Source organism: Ursus americanus, chromosome 4, assembly GCF_024610735.1.
Source record: "Ursus americanus isolate L20-20 chromosome 4, mUrsAme1.1.p, whole genome shotgun sequence".
NCBI lineage: Eukaryota > Metazoa > Chordata > Mammalia > Carnivora > Ursidae > Ursus > Ursus americanus.
This window is the reverse complement of record NC_142130.1, coordinates 15,162,831-15,177,684: the sequence shown is the minus strand read 5'-3', so window position 1 is coordinate 15,177,684 and position 14,854 is coordinate 15,162,831. Positions and strand designations below refer to the sequence as shown.

General features: G+C 36.6%; 1 protein-coding gene across 8 annotated transcripts in view; it reads left to right on the top strand.

Moving 5' to 3' along the window:
- The window catches only part of TBL1XR1 (TBL1X/Y related 1), a 167,620-nt gene that overhangs the window by 49,042 nt on the left and 103,724 nt on the right, over positions 1–14,854 (top strand). The window lies entirely within an intron of this gene.

The following is a 14,854-nucleotide window of genomic DNA, read 5'->3' as shown; positions in this document are numbered from 1 at the left end:
TAGAGTATGAATTCTGTCTGTGTTGGAAGATAGCAGTGTTTTTGTTAACGTGTGTAAGATTTAACAATGGATATTCAGAATGTCCAAAAGTATCTTTCCCATGTAGGTCTTTTTCTTTTTCTTTCTTCTTCTTTCTTCTTTCTTTTTTTCTTCTTTCTTCTTTTCTCTTTCATCTTTTAGGTTTGGAAGGACCAGGTACTTTATGCAGTGTTAAGGTCAGGTCATAGTGAATGTTCCCCTTCTTGTTATTTCTTCATCTTTCTTTGACTCCCTTGTAAGGGTCTTTATGATTAGGCAAATAAGATAGTTTCCCTTTTTTTTGTATTTTGCCATGTGTCTTTTTTTTTTTTTTTTTTAAGATTTTATTTATTTGAGAGAGAGCATGAGCAGGGGTTGGGGCAGAGGGAGAAGCAAACTCCCCACTGAGCAGGGAGCCTGCTGCAGGGCTCTGTCCCAGTACCCTGAGATCATAATCTGAACCAAAGGCAGATGCTTAACTAACTGAGCCACCCAGGTGCCCCTGCCATGTGTCTTTGAGAAGGAGTTAAACATACAACAAATTCTCTCTCTCTGAACTGTCTCCCACAAAAAAAAAATTACAGTATTTTTACAAGAAGGTAAGACAATTAAAGCTACCTTTTTTGAGTGCCTTTTACTCACCAAACACTGTGCTAAGTTTTCTGTCTTTTCGAGAGAGAGAAAATGCGTGCGTTCTCAGCGTGGAGGGGAGGGGTAGAGGCAGAGGCAGAATCTTAAACAGGTTCCATGCCCAGCGCGGAGCCTGATGTTTGGCTTCATCTCACTACCCTGAGATCATGACCTGACCTGAAATCAAGAGTCAGATGCTTAATCCACTGAGCCACCAGGCGCCCCTAAGTTTTGTTTTGTTTTTAACATACATTATCTGTAATCCTTATGAGGATACCATAAGGTGGACAGTAATGTCCCTATTTTAAAGAAATAGAATCTGAAGCTCGGAAGTTAAGCTTCAGGGCTTTATATGTTCAGGGCTGTTCTTAGTAATAACATGGACCAGGTAGATATGGACCTAGGTCACTAGAGCTCCAAAACCAGAGTTCTTCTCATTATACCATGTAGTAGAAGTAAAAGATGGCAAGTACCTTATAGTGAATGGTAGAGAGAGAACTTTTCAACATGTGATAGAAATATAGATGAGAAAAAAGTCATAGTTCTGCCCCTTAGAGCTTGCTGATTCCATGTTAACCATAATTTCTGGTGCTTTGTCTTACTTCTCTATTTCTTTTTGTACTTAGTATTTAGAACTCTCTTATCTCTTTTGTTGAGTTCATGTCAAATAATCAAATAGGTATCTCGAAGTGGATGCTCCCAATGTGCCAGATAAATTGTGCTGTTTATATTCTCTGAAACATAGATTTCTGTTGCTGCTGTGTTTCTGACCTCACCATAAATCTCAGTAGTTTAACTCATTTTACAGTCTATCTAAATCCTAAATATTTTAGCCTTTTAAAACATTTCTCGATTGTCTTTCTGTGAAAGATGGTAAGCATTTTTATAAATCTAGGTTCTGGTAATCTCTTTATGGGTCTTTAATTTTGCTTCCCATTCAGGTAATTATTTTTTAACTCCTTGTTTTGAACATTGAACATCTTACATAGCTCAAGTTTAAAATGTTACAGAAGTATATACATTGATAAATCTCATATCTGCCCCCCTAGCCACCTAATTCTTCTCCTTGGAGCATTCAGCGTTAGCACTGTCTTATGTATCCTTCCAGAGATGATGTTATTATATATAAACAAATTTATAATCAGTTTTCTCTCAGCCCCTCCCCAGTATTATATATTATACACAGTTTTTTGCATTTTTCCCCTCTTTCTCCTTTTAACCTAACAGTAAGTATAGCATGGTGATCATGCCCTAATCAGTACCTGAAGAGTTTATTTATTCTCTTTTTTTGACTGGATAACATGTCACTATAACAGGCTTCTGTTGATGGACAGTAGTTTGTTCATTTGTTTTGTGAATGCTGCAAGAATAACTGAATGTAAGTTATTTTGTATGTATGCAAGCATGTTTTGAATAATAAATTCCCCACTGTGAGATTTTAGGATCAAAGGATTTGTGCATTTTAACATTTAGCTGCGATTGTCTCCATGGAGGTAGTAGTAATACGGACCCTCCTAGCAGTAGTATTTAAGTATGACACCACAAGGTGTTACAACACTTTTTTTTTTTTAAGCACTTTTTATCTTTACCAAACTGGTAGATGAAAAATACTATCTTGTATTTTTTTTTAAGATTTGCTTTTCATTGTAACATCATAGACATAATATGTAAAAAGGTGATGAATTTTACAAATTAAACACACCTGTGTGACCACTACCCCAGTTATTACTCTGTCCCCAACCTCTGGAAAGATAACTGGTATCCTGACTTTACATCATCAATTATTTTCATACTTCCTGGAAATCATACAGTATATGTCCTTATTTATGGCTTCTTTGCTCAGTGTTGTATCTTAAGATTCATCCCAGTTGTATCAGAGTTCTCAGTTAAATCTTGATTTGCACGTCTCGTACAAGGAGAGAATCTTCGTGTTTCAAGCTTTAAAATTTTTATTTTCTATCAGCTCTTTGTTTCCTGTATCCATGGGTGGATGATCATTTTCTTATGGATCTCTGTGTAAAGGAAGCTAACCCTTTACATGGGATAGGAGTTGTACCTGTTTTCTAAAGTTAGTCATGCCTTTTGACTTGGCATATGAGGGTTCCTACCTGAAGATTTTTATTTTTTCTTATTTTTTTAAAATTTTATTTATTTGAGAGAGAGCACAAGGAGGGGGAGGGCAGAGGGAGAGGGTAAAGCAGACTCCCCACTGAGCAGGGAGCCCTTCCCAGGACCCTGGGATCATGACCTGAGCCGAAGGCAGACGCTTAACCAACTGAGCCACCCAGGCGCCCTACATGAAGATATTTAAAAGTACATAATTTTTTTTATGGCCATTAAATTTTTTTCTCCCATTATATTTTTTCCTCAGTAGGCCTTCTGTTTTCTGATCATCCAATAACTTTTGTTAAATCATACTTTAACGTCAGTGAAGATGCAAGGGTAATGAAGAAATGAAAAATGATAATGCTGACAGTGAAATTTGAGTCAAATATAAATGGGGTATAAGAAGAAAATATTATCACTGTTCAAGAGACTGTGGATATGTGGTCAGAGGAACTTAACAAACTTAAGGGCAAATGGGGAAAGTCGTTGTGATGAAAAGGCTGATATTCCAGAGGAACTAATGCTGGCAAAAATCTTTACACTAATGGGACTCTTTCAGAGACATTCATGACCTTTGGAAGTGCAAGGGCTAGAATGTTAGAAGCTGGTCCCAACTCAAAAAGGAGTATGACAGTTCCTCAATGTGTATAAAATATAATAGATGCTCTGTATTAAAGTTATAGCATGAGAGGAGACAAATGTGGTCAAACTACTTGATAAGTTATTTACAAAGAGATAAAGCACTTTGATTTACAGTGATTCTAATTTTAAAGTTATAGTATACTAAATATTTTTTAAAATATAATTTTATATAATAGATATGTTTATGATTTTATATAATATAAAAATATTTTATACTTTTACTGTATTTTCTTGTATAACAGAGTTTTTAACGTTTTGTTAATTTTAAAGGTCACAGAACAGGTCCCACTGATTAAGGTTTGCTGTTTCATCTCACATGGTCATTTCTATGACCACATTACCATACAAAATGAGGACTGCCAGTATATGTTTAAACAGACAACCCACCCCCCCAGTTCCTTAAATTGACCTCAAATGTTTCAGAAATTGATCTTTTTATTGTCCATTCTGACCTTGGAGTCCATCATCGATTAAGTAGAATTGCAAAAATGGTATGTGTTTCATGTACTTAGGACTTGAGTTCTTGGAGCTGCTCTGGATCTCATTTCTTTCCTAAATTGCCAGATGTGGATCTTGATAGTCTCATGAGCTTTATGAAGAGGACTACACAAAATCATGAAGGACAAAAACAGTTTTGTGTATTTCTCCAGAACCTATTTATTATATATTAGACATGGTGTAAAGATGTGCAGGCAGATGAAAGTTAATATAATGAGATTGTATAGAAATATCGTAGAAGAATTAAAGTTCATGATACTGAAAAATTGAAGACATTTTTACAGTGTTGCTGAATTCTTTGCTGTATCTGTGATAATGGTGGTTCCACCTTGTTTTCAAGGAAATTCTTGGAAACTATATATGCAAATTGAGCATCTTTATCTAGGTCAGCTGGCAGCATGTCTAATACATGCCATGAAACAGATATTTTAATGTAAATAACACATTACAGAAACACTTCTACTTGGGCAGCAGGTCCCATACTGTTTGTAATCTGTCTATGGCAGATTAATGTTTAAAACAACAGCCTAATTTTGGATTGTGAATGCGTTTTAGGAGCAGAGTAAGTTAATCAACTCAGGGCTTATATTGTAAGTTACCATTGAAGCTAGGGTTTGAACCTCCCAATTCAGTGTTCTTACGCCTGAAAAACCTGAAAATAAATTGTTAAATATTATAACTTAACGTCATATATCGTTATTTACAAAAGATTTGATTTTCACTTCATTTCTCTGTAGAAGTTTGGTTACTGCGTCTTCATTTTTTGGGGGGATGAGATGAAAGTTATTGGTCCTAATTATTTACTGAACACATTTTTAGTCAGTATTTTTGGAGAGCCTGTGCTGAGAGCTCTGAGGGATGTAAGAATGGTTGTTGGCTACCGTGAAACTTTCATAAGTCTTGAATACAGATAACTGAACAAATAATACAGCTGACAGTCATTATCTTATGGGTGGTACAAGTGAGGACTTAAGTTCAAAGGCATGAGCAGTAACTTCCAGCTAGGAGAATGAGAGCAGCCTTCATGGATACAGTAGAGCTGATCAAGGGCTTGAAAGATAGCTTATGGGCACGCTAACAGTAGCATGTACCGATTGGAGCAGACAACGCTGGAAAAGTCCTAAAGATAAAAAAGCTGCTCTAATGTGTCTTAATTGTATTACATAACCTGTTTTGTTTAATGATGTTTGATAGTTGATTGTTGGATTAGTAACATTACCAACTTTTGTTCTCAAAAGAATGCTGCTGTATGATTCAGGATTGTATAGTGTAGTAGGTCTCAAAGTGTGGTCTCTGGTAGCATCAGAGGCTTCCTGTACCCTGTTAGAAAAGCAGATCCTTGGTTCCACCCCAGGCCTAGTAGTTGGATCCAAAAGAATAGGGGGTGAAGACCCAGCAGTCTGCTTTAACAAGCCTTACCTTGTTTGGAGAGGGCCAGGGATTTATAGTCCATTATTACATTTTGACAAAAATCTGTATCACCTTTATTTGGTAAAGCTTACTTTTTTTGTATGTGATCTTTCTCTAGAAGCTATTAATGATTAATTGACCGTTTGGTGACCTTGATTAAAAGTCCTTGCTTTCCAACTTACTTTACTTTGATTATAAAATTTTTGTCAGTTCGAAGGGTAATTTTTTTACGTGGGAATCTGGAAATTATATAGGGGGCTATTTTAATTGCCAGTGGTAATTATAAAGAAAATTGTTAGTACATCTTCTTGGCACATCATATACACTTGCTGTTTTATTGTCACCTAGAATTTAAAGCTGAGGTATTGCGGTCATTGGATATATAGGAAGGAAGCGTGTCCTGATATGGTTTTTTATTTTTATGAAATCTTTTAATGACACCTGTCAATTTTATACTAATTTGTCTTGAAATTGTAATTTGTTATTTCTAATTAAAATCTCATTGAGGGGGGCGCCTGGGTGGCACAGCGGTTAAGCGTCTGCTTTCAGCTCAGGGTGTGATCCCGGCGATCTGGGATCGAGCCCCACATCAGGCTCTTCTGCTGTGAGCCTGCTTCTTCCTCTCCCACTCCCCCTGCTTGTGTTCCCTCTCTCGCTGGCTGTCTCTATCTCTGTCGAATAAATAAATAAAAAATCTTAAAAAAAAAAAAAATCTCATTGAGGAACTGCCAGACTTTTCAAAAGTGGCTGCATTTTACTTTTTTTTAAAGATTTTATTTATTCATTTGAGACATAGAGATGCAGAGAGAGCGAGCATGAGCAGGGGGAGAGGCAGAGGGAGAGGGAGAGGCAGGCTCCCCGCTGAGCCAGGAGCTGGACGTGGGGCTTGATCCCAGAACCCCGGAATCATGACCTGAGCCGAAGGCTGACGCTTAACTATCTGAGCCACCCAGGCACCCCTGATTTTTACATTTTGACCAGCAGTGTTTGAGGGTTCCAGTTTGACCACATCCTCAACCACCATTATTATATTATTTTTACATTTTATTTATTTATTTTAGAGAGCTAGAGAGAACATGAGGAAGAGCAGAGGGAGAGGGACAAGCAGACTCCTTCCTCAGTGCAGAGCCCAATATGGGGCTGGATCCCACAACCCTCAGATCATGACCTGAGCTGAAATCAAGAGTCAGACTTTTAACCAACTGAACCACCCAGGTGCCCCTCAACCACCATTATTGTTGTCCTTTTCTTTCATTAGCCCTTCTGGTGGATGTGAAGGTGGTATCTTATTGCGGTTTTGATTTGTGTTTTCCTTATGACTAGTGATGTTGAAGGTATGATCATGTGCATATTGACCGTTTGTATATTGTGTTTGGTGGACTAGCTATTCAGATATTTGGCCCATTTTAAAATTAGGTTGTTTGCTGTCTTAGTATTGAGTTGTACTATTTCTTTATATGTTCTAGACACAAGTCCATTATCATGTTGTGCAAAAATTTTCTTCTGCGAATTTTCACTTTCTTTGCAGTGTCCTTTGGAGTGAAAAGGTTTTAAATTTCGTTGCTTGTGCTTTAGGTGTCCCATCTAACCATTGCCTAATCCAGAGTCACTTAGTTAGATCTTTGATCCATTTTGAGGTAATTTTTTTTTTATATATTATGGAGTAGGGTTCCAGTTTCATTCCTTTGCATGTGGATATCCACTTGTCCCAGCACCCATTTCTTATAGTGGCAGATTTTTGTGAATTTTTATCTATACTTTCTAAATCTTTTTTGTAGTTGAAGAGATTCTGAGTTTTACTGACTACTCCTACCCCATTGTCCAGAAAGGAATACATTTACTAACTATTGAAAAGATGCTGTGAATAAAGCACTGTGTTCTGTTTTAGGAGCCATATTTTTAGAAGGACACAAACTGGAGCAGGTTTTTGTAATTGTTATGTCACAAATTTTTTAAAATGGGAAATAGAACACTTGGGGGTGAGAGACTAGGAGAAAGTCCTTCCAGTAGCTAAAGATTTTCATTTAAAGTAGAGTTAGGCCTTTTTGGTCTATAGCTCCAGAAGGTCTGAGTATGAATTCAGGTAAATACATTTGAATCCTAGAAGAAAGAACTTTGAAACAATTAGAGCTGTCTAATAATGTAGCAAAATAGCACCCTTAGACAGAAGCACTCAACATTGGAGGAGCTCAAACAGAGGTTGAATGATGCATCATTTTGTCGTTAAAATTACAGAATGGATTTCTGCATAGAACGAAGTTTGTTGTAGGTTTTTAATTTTCCTATTGTAGTTTGCTTTCACAGTTGTGAAGGGTTTTCTCTTCAGGGTTCATCTTTTTCCAGACTTCTGTCAAGTAGGAGAATGAGGGTGAGTGAAAATAGATTATTGTCTTGAAGGATTACATGACTAAATGATACTCTTTGGTTAGCTAACATTATCATGGATTATTCTGAAAATTAGTCTTATTGCATGAGTTAGTGTGTATTTTTGTGTATGTGTATGTGCACATCTCCAACCTTGTTGGAAAACATAATGAAGAGTGGTGATGAGGCACAGTAGCAAGAGTATTAGTCTAACGTTAAATTTAGGCATGGTTGTGATTTGTAGATTGTAAAATGAAGAAGGCTTGCATAAATGCAGGAAAATGTAAATTGTGATAGTATAAGGGATTTCATTTTCTTTGTAGAAAAATCTGTAAGTTACCCTTCCTGATTCAAGGAATTATGTTCTTACTTTGTAAATGATCTCTTAGAAGAGTACAAATTGTTAAAGGAGAAAGTTTACTAGTGTGCATTTATACTTTTATGATAAGTGTATTTAAATTGTATGTCTTAAGGTTTGGAAGAAACCTGATCATTATATAAGCTGATTGAGGCAAAAGAATTTAAATACCTGGCCCTTAGGCAAAATAATTTAAGGACCTTTTAGTGATAAGATTCACACTATATGCTCAAAATAGAATTGGGAACATGAAAATATCAGATGTCTTTATTTCTTTGAAGTGAGGTTTTGGACTGAGCCTTAGAGAAAAACTTTTGAGCTTAGCCTGTTCCATGTTTTAAGCATTTATCTTGTTTGCCCAACTTTAGAGGTTTTACCTTCGTTTGTTGTTGTTGTTGTTTTAAAGTAAGCTCGATGCCCAACATGGAGCTTGAACTCACAACCCTAAGACCCAGAGTCGCATGCTGTACTGACTGAGCCAGCCAAGCGCTCCATTATTTTAAAGATTATTCCAAAATCTTACTTTGAGCATACCTTGGAATCTTGGTTGGGAATACTTGGCTTCAAACAAAAGCTTTTTTCTTTATGTGATGTTGGTACACGTATGCCTTAATGAGCAATTGGTACAAACCTGTTAAAATGAAGATGTCTTCTGTAATTGTGGCTTTTTAAGGCTTAAATTTAAAATGTTTGTTAATGTGTGTATTCTTTTATGCTTAAAAATATGAAAATATTGTTTTTAGTATATATGAATTTTCCCCTGAAGTTACTATACATTAAAAAAAAAATTAAAGCATACTATCCAGGTTTTCTTTTCCTTTGCCTGTTTTTGAATGTACCGTCTAAAGACTGCTAATGTTTATATGTCTCTTTCCGCCTTCCCTATTGGTGGACTTGCAGTATTTTAGGTTCTAACCTTTTAGGTCAGAGATCTTGTCTTCTTCAAGCACACAAGAGTTCAAAGTAGTATATGTAGAGCCAAATTTGACATTTGTGTTGGAACCAGATGTCATCACAATATTAAGGACTTCAGGTCAGTACTTGGTAATTTTCAGGGGATGTGCTGAATGTTTTGATGTTCTTCTCTCTGTTCTGTCATCTCACCTCTTCTATTACCCCAACCTGGAGTGACGCTCTTTTCATGCATTTCTGGATGCGTTGACATGGACTTGTATAGCAGTTCTGTGTCTTTATATGTCTTATTTTAGAGGAGGAGGAAATATTTGAATCATACTCTGTAGGACCAAAAAGAACGTATTTCATTTCGTAGGCATCGTATTATGGAATAAATAAATTTGACAGTTGTGCCCAGAAGCAGAATTTTGGTGAATGTGTCAACACAGATGTATTGTAATTTAAGTATATCTTTTATTAATAGAATAAAACTTAGTATATTAATCATGCTTTAGTTTCCAATGTACTTCACAATTCTGACTTCACATCGATTAATTGGAATGTTGGGATTACTCTCATTTCTTCATCTCTGGGATTGGGGCTGAGGTGGTTTTTGTAATTTCTTCAATCCCTATCTCATTCTAGGTTTCCAATAATCTGTGACTCTTAACTACTTGCAACTTCCATAGATTTTGCTTGTTTAGTTACAAAAAATAGTGTAAAATCTGATGGAGAATCTGATGTGATTGCAGCTTTACCAAAAACAGGCTTGCCTTCCTTACATCTCCAAAGAACTAGGCTCAGTGGGGTTGTAGGAATTTCGTTCATTTCCCCTGTGCCAAATGTCAAAGAGATACTTGAATTCAGAGCCAGTGATGAAAGATGGTGCCTAATCCTCTTAGGCCACCAAATTTATGTTAATCATCAATAAGACTTTTTCCCTCAGGGAGTTAAGGGTTTAAAGAGAAAGTTAATGTAGGGGAAGAAAGGGATAAAGAAAGGGGGGTAATCAGAAGGGGGAGGGAAGCATGGGAGACAATGGACTCTGAGAAACAAACTGAGGACCTCAGAGGGGAGGGGGGGTGGGGGGATGGGATAGACTGGTGATGGGTATTAAGGAGGGCACGTATTGCATGTTGCACTGGGTGTTATACGCAACTAATGAATCATCGAACCTTGCATCAGAAACCAGGGATGTACTGTATGGTGGCTAACATAATGTAATAAAAAAAAAAATTAAAAAAAAAAGAAGAGAAAGTTAATGTTCTCGGCCTGCAATCTACATGAATTTAGTCTGGTTGAAAAAAATGGCATGTTGTTTGGAAGTAAAGGATAGTGGCTGAAAGAAGAAAGATGTGTGAAGGCAAATTTGAGACTTTTTTTCTGGAAAGGAAGAAAGATGAACTTTCTGTACATACAGGAAGATTTCTCAGCCAAGAGTTTATTTTTATCAGCTCATGGTCAATTGTCAGTTTTTTTCATCTGTCTCAAGAGTCGCAAACTAAGACATGGTTTTGGTAAATAAAGTGTTTTGGAGCATACCAAGCCCATTCATTAAATTACTGTTTGTAGACAGTCTTTGTGCTCCAGTGGCAGCATTGAGTAGATGAAACAGAGACTGTATGACCCCCAAAGCCTAAAATATTTACTCCTTGGCCCTTTACAGAAAATGTTTGCCAGTCCCTAATCTATATGCCTACCCATTCCTCTCAACAATATATTTTTTCAGCTTTCCTGTAAATATGAACTCTCTCACATATCTTTCACATAGATAGTTTTTGCACATTTGCTTTATATTGTTAATCATCTCTTGTCATTATTTTTATCTCATAATTATTTTAGTTGAGCCATTTAAGAATAAGTTGTACACATTATGATTATTTACCTGTAAATATTTGTGTGTGTCTCTTAAGAACAAGGATATCCTCTTAAATAAAGTGCTGTGGTCAGATTCAGGGGACATTTAATTTAACACTGATACAGTATTGATACAACTTATTATTTAATATATTCCATATTCAGATTTTGCCAGTTGTCCTATTGATCTTGTTAATAGTTGTTTTGCCCTAATCCAGGATCCAAGCCAAGATCATGCACTGAATAATCTTTAATTTGACATAGTTCCTTAGCCTTTCTTTGTGTTTTATTACTTATACGTTGACCGTTTTAAAGAATGTTCTTCAGTTTGAGTTTGTTTCCTCAGAACAGAGTCAGGTTATGTTAACTGTGGGGGCGCCTGGGTGGCTTAGTTGTTAAGCGTCTGCCTTCGGCTCAGGGTTCTGGGATCAAGCCCCACATCAGGCTCCTCTGCTGGGAGCCTGCTTCTTCCTCTCCCACTCCCCCTGCTTGTGTTCCCTCTCTCACTGGCTGTCTCTCTCTCTGTCAAATAAATAAATAAAGTCTTTAAAAAAAAAAGATTATGTTAACTGTGGTTTTAAAGGAATGAAAAGTATGGAGTCACATAACAAGAAAAAGCTATACGTTAGAAGTGAAATAATTCTGGGCCAAGTATCAAGAGTGAGGCCTGAATTATAGTTATGGGAAAATAATTGCTTGTCCATTATCTCCACATAGTTTCCATTGTGTATTTAAAAAAAAAAGAATTACAGTATGCTATATTTAACGAGCATGGACTTTGAAGGTGGTGACATAGTTTTAAATCTTAGCTGTATTGTGAGTAATTGTATAAAGGTGAGCAAATTACTTAACGTCTTAGAGTCATTTGTAAAGTATGTCTGATTGCAAGTTTGGGAAAGTAAATGAGATAATATATGCAAAGTGAAAGGATGCTATGCAGTGTGTTATTTAGTGAAATATAGTAAATTTGGAAAAGAGGAGAATTAGTCTGAGTTAGAACTGTCGAAAAAACTTTGGAGAAGATTGCATTTTACCTGTGATTTGAAGGATGGGTTGACTTTGGATAAACCATGTAGGTGTGAAGAATCCATTGGAAGTTCTGGAGTGTGAGAGGGGATAAGGTCAGATTAGTGTAGGAAATAATGTTAGAGTGAGGAGATTGGTAAAAACAAAAATTTTGGACTTTGAGTTTGAAGGTCTGTATTATAGTCCAGCCTTTGCCGTTGGCTAGTTGTATGACATGGGCTACATTGTTTCATCCGTCTGGACTGTGTTTGGCATATTACCAGTGATTTTCAGAGAGGAGAGACATCACTGATAGGTTGGAGCAGTAAGGGAAGGCTTTAAGCAGGAAGGAGTTGAGATGGGTCTTTTAAAGTGGGTAGGCTCTTGATAGGAGAAGGAAAAGGGAGTATCATTAGAAAAGCATGCTAAATTAAAGAGAGCACTATTGGAAATAAACCTATTGTATCAGAGGTTAAGGAGTGGTGCATGTTGGAGAGTAACGAGAAATTAAGGTTATCAGTTCTGAGCTCTTTATAATTATGTGTGGCATTTACAGTTGGAGTAGAAAAATGACCCTCTTAGTTATTTAAATGTTGGCGAGATGCATATTGGAATATAACTACATTCACTTGGTCCAAAATTTTTTTTGGGGTGGTGTGGTTTTTGCTTAGTTTCCATAGGGAGCCTAAGGGCTTTCTATTGGAGAGGAAGATACCTCAAACTCTCTTCTCCCGGAAATTTAACGTAAGAAATACCAAAACTTAGTGGAAAGAAAGGGCAGCTACAATACAGCAATGCAATGACCTCGAAGTAAATGAGTGAGGATGAACCATAGGCCAGTTATTGGGTGTATAGGCTGAAGAGTCTTTGGGATGTTTCTGCATGTCGGTTGATTCTGGAGCTTCTGCAGACCCAGTCACTCAAGTATAGCAGTTGACTTTGGAAGAAAGTTGAAGTGTAAATAAAACAGTTTGCAAAATTGGTAGCCAGTGCTGCCTGGACCAGAATCTAGGCTAGCTGTGTTTCACCATGTGGTAAATGACCATTGTCTGTTCAGAGTAAATTTCAACAGTCCTCTCATGTGGCAGTCAAAGAAGAGAGTATATGAATAACTGTTCTCTGTACGTCTGTCTCAGGATTAATAACCTTTCTTCTGGCAATGATCCGTATCTTTACCGATGTATTAATAAAATCTGTGGAAGTCCTAATTATATATGAATCCAGCTATTCCGTGGAGAAATAAGCGGGATGGGACCATATTTGAAACAGGTTCTGGGAACAAACTTAATTGGGTAGAGTGGTTATATTCTTGACTCATAGAACTGCTATTGTTTTGTGGTTTTTTTGTTTTTTTCAAAACCTGGCAGTCCAGGTCTTTCTGAGCTCATGCTTTCAGTAAATCCTGTTTTTAGTGGTAAACATAAGTATTTCTTGGTTTTATAAAAGTTAAGAAATTGAGATAAGACAGTTCCTATTTATTACAACATGCTCATTTTGTTTATCTGTCCTCCCCCACTATATGATCAACTTCAAGGAGTTTCCTTACTGTTCTGTCCTTAGCATCTGAAATGGGAACCTGGCATATGGTAGGCACTCAGTAGATAGTAATCAAATTGAATGAAGAGATAATCGTATTTCAAAGCGTAACATGAAAGTAAGCCTATTAAGAGAATTTACAAATGAAGTCCTTTAAAGTTTTTCTAAAGTTTTTATTCTTACACCTTTTCTCCTTCTTTTGTTTATGGGTTTTGTTTCATTCCGTGGAAGGGTGAGTATGACAAGCTACATTTTAATTTTGTCTAGGATTCTTAGTCATGCCTTTGGATGACAATACCATGGCCACATTTTTAGCCTTAATTGGAAAAGACACTTAACATCCTTTAACAGAATAAAGCCAGGGACACCTGGGTGGCTCAGTCAGTTAAGCGTCTGCCTTTGGCTCAGATCATTATCTCAGGGTCCTGGATTGAGTCCTGTGTGGGGCTCCTTGCTCAACAGGGAGCCTACTTCTCCCTTTGCCCCTCTCCCTCTTGTGCTTGCTCTCTCAAATAAATAAATAAAATCTTAAATAAAAAAAAAAAAAAAGAATAAAGCAGCAATTTTAAAATTTATTTTATACTAATGATTATTCAAAATTTAAATCTTATTTGGTAGAATCCCATACTTAAAGAATTTCTACCTAAAAGTTATATTAATTTTACTAAGATACAGCCAGTCATGGGGGTGTGCAAAAGGCAAAATTTGTTATCTGCATAAAGGAAGTTTATTTCCTGTCCCTGGGTGACCTAGAAAATCAGAAATTTCAATACGTTTTTTTTAATACCACAGAAGTAATGAACGCATATAATAAAATTTTAGAAAAAAAATGGGGCTTCTTGCCTAGTCCTACTCTCAGGAGACAACAGTGTTTAAGATAGCTGTGTTTGCTGCTTTTGGTGGTTATCGTTATATGTTTGTTTAACATGTCTTTCTTCATCTATTAGCTTTAGGCACAATTTATTATTTTCCTTCAACTTTTAAGATGAAGTGTCCTTGATAATGTTTTAGTGAAATATGTGTTCTTTAAATAATGCCTGGGGAGAGAAAATTATGTAGATTGGTGTAAAACATGAGAATGCAATAAGAGGATTATTGGGCAGGAGAAATATTGGGAACTGTCAGGAAAAACATTCCTGTGTTTTCCTTTACTCACACACACAATACTTCTGATACTTCTGATCACCACGTGGGTGGTAATAATTTTCCCAACGATCAGTTCTCCACAGTACCAGCTGGGTGTCCTGTAACTCAACTCAGTTCTGATATTGTCTGCATAGAGTTAGCTTCCAATCCCACGGGGTAAGGGCTCGGTCCCATGGAACTCTCCTTCAGATGAGGAGAGTTCAATTTGAAGTTCAAGTTCAATTTGAAGTTAGACTGATTCAAATTGTTAACATCTTTATTACTACACTAAGGAAGTCTCAAGTCCCAGGTTGTTGCTTTTGAGTGACTGGCTATGAGTTGAAGTTCCCATGACCCCTCTTGGGTTTGATAATTTTTGAGAACTCAGGGAACCCCTTATATTTATCGGTT